We start from the raw sequence: 3,081 nt of genomic DNA on the forward strand, positions 1-3,081 counted from the left end.
AAAATACAATTTCTGTTCAACTTTTACCTTTTTTTTTTTAACCATTCCAATGAAATTGTCATGGATCCAACAAATTAAATATTGCTGATTGACTCACTTATACTTTTTTCCTCAATTGTCAATTAAGCATATCAGATATTCTGCTCAAATGTCAGTGAAAATTACTGAAGTACTGTATTGAATCTTGCTCAGGAAGGATTTATAAAAACTTAATACACTTGGTGGATAGTGCTTCAAACATTGTTAAGATTTCTTAGCTCCACTGAAGGTTATGGCAGCAACTGCTAGCAAAGAAGTGCTGTTCTTGCTCTTTTTTATTCTGAAGCTAAAAGCTAAAATGGCTACAAGTACTCCATTGTTTGCAAATGGATACTATGATGTTCAAAGGGAATTTGGTGGATTCTATATACAATGCATTGGGAACTGTGGTTGGTTGCCCTATGGTTCTGATCATGATCACACATACACTCTATCACACACACACTTGCAATACATTGCCAAAGGTGTCCCAGTTATAAAATAAATTGCAGACACCAAAGTGGAGACTACAAAATAGGAACTATGACAGAATCTGTATGCTGTTTCCAGAAGAGACAGAATGTCAGAATGCAACTGTTGGACTGCTTAGACCTCATATCATCCTGTTCTTGGAGTGCCATACTATCCTGGATATCCCCAATCTAGTTTTCTTTTGGAAGCTTAGCAAGACTGATCCTGGTTGGTACTTGGTGGCACACCACCAAGAAATACCAGGGATCTCCAGGTAGGCTAACCAAGAATCCTGGCCATCCACTGCCAGGCAGAGGTGACCAACGTCAAAGCCATCTAAGCTAGATGGACTAATAGTCTGACTCAGTATGAGGCAGCTTCTTATGTTCCTATACTTCAGAAAGGCTGTCAGTCTAAGCTAGAGTTCTAGCTGGGGTTCTAGCTCCACCTCGCTGCCCATCAGAGGCATACGCGGTGTAATGTCCTTCTGTTACTCTAATCCTTCTCCGGTCACCAATATCAGCCTATGCTGCAGAGCTTTAGAAGAAGCCATCACATGTCATAGGGAGGCCTAATTCTTAAAAACAACAACAGAGCAGAGCAGGAGCCAGTGGTGTTGCACTGCAAAAATATAATGTTTCCAAGGCCTCATTCCCACTTACGAATAATTCTGTTTCCTTTCCGAATTGATAGATCAGTTTAGCAGCAGAGCATCATTCACGCTACATTCGCGCCGATCAAAGTCCTCTACCAGAGCTCCTTTTTCTCCCTGGTCAAGCCCAATGCTCCCAGTCCAGGCAATATGCTGAGGAAGAGGCAAGAGGCCGCAGCAGTGGAGGTTCCCTCCCCACACATGATCTCACTTCACCTTCCATGGCGGGGGCAAGACAGGAGGCTGCAGAAGACGGCAATGACAGTGGCTCATCGGAGGGGGATCACTAGGCTTCTCCAGGAGAGGGAGGCCATCTCTGCACTGGACCACTGCCACTGCGCCACTGCCTCTCCCTTGAGGTACCTGGCAGTGTACCCCTGGGAGGAAGAAATAGTGGTTAGGGAAGCCACGGTGGCAGCTGTGGCCATTGCAACAATCACATTTGGGTGGATAGGTCCCCCGAGAAGCTTGGGAAGAGGAGCAAGCCCACCTCACACTCACACTCACACTCACCCATAGCATGCAAGTCAACAATTACATCACAGGGAGCAGATTTGAATCCACACTTGGTTCACACTTGGGCACAATTGCTTTACTGCTAAAGACACAGAAAAATGAGTGTCAAATGACACATGTAATATGGGGCCCTCTCTCCAAATTGCTTCATCAATTCAAGTGTGAACCAGAGTCATTTAAACCAGTTCAAACCAGCTCGCAAACCGGTTTAAAACATAGTGGGAATGAGTTCCAAGTTCTTCTTTGTTGGTCAGGGGAAAGGTGCAGGGACTTAAACTTCCTCAGGATTCATTTTCTAAAATGAGAAGGAATGAGTTTGTGTGTATGCAAATCTTACAGATTTCCAGGTACAGCTATTTGCTTAAGAAAATTATCAGCCACCTCTCTCTGTCCTCAGTGTGGTTACTGCTCATGCTACCCAAGGTATATTGCAGACGCACAAAGCCAGTTTGCTAGTGTCAACCATGCACAGAACAGTCCACATCTTTGGGCTGCATCTCTGCCTAGGGTTTGAGTATTTGAGAAACTATCGCCATCTACTGGTCTGTGTTCAGTTTGTCAAAAATTTGTGTATGATAGGTAAATTTGTTTATGACAAGTAAATGTTTCTTATACTAGTGTAGACCCTGCATGTCATAGGAAATGAATTTCCCATGGGGCAAATTGCGCTATGTTGGAAGTGTCACTGATTTTCTTTATGCAGACAAACCATATGGGTGGGTGGGTGTTATGAATCATTTGAAAAATGATCTAGATAGATAAAGAGATTTCTGCATGTGGTATTGAAGGTTGTGGATCTTTTAAAATCTGATTCAAACTATTGTACAATGTAAAACATTCAGAACAGGTAAATCATCACCATTGGATGACTGTCCAGCCTCTACTTGAACACATCTAGTAAAGGAAAGCAACCACTACTCTGAGTAACTGGGTCCATTGCTGTACTTTTCTCACCATTATGATATTTCAAGGAATCATAGAACTGTAGAAATGCAGGTAGAAGGGATCCCAAAGGGTCATCTAATCCAAGGGTCATCTAATCCAGTCCAGGTGCAATCCACAGGTAAAGTATCCCTGTCAAAGGGCCATCCAACTTGTGTTCAGAGGCCTGCCTCTTCAGTGGCATAATTACTTCCCTTGATTTAGACACTATACTTCTATTGGTGGATGAAAGACATGTTTAAATATTTGAAAGGATGTCATATTGAGGTTGAAGCAAACTTTTTTTCTGCCACTCCAGACACAAAGCAATGGATTCAAACTGCAGGAAAGAGATTCCACCTAAATATTAGGAGGAACGTCTTTACAGTAAGGCCTATTCAGCAGTGGAATACACTGCCTCAGACTGTGATGGAGTCTCCTCCTTTGGAGGCTGGATGGCCATCAGTCAGAAGTGCTTTGATTGTGACTTCCTGCATGACAGG

Source organism: Sceloporus undulatus, chromosome 3, assembly GCF_019175285.1.
Source record: "Sceloporus undulatus isolate JIND9_A2432 ecotype Alabama chromosome 3, SceUnd_v1.1, whole genome shotgun sequence".
NCBI lineage: Eukaryota > Metazoa > Chordata > Lepidosauria > Squamata > Phrynosomatidae > Sceloporus > Sceloporus undulatus.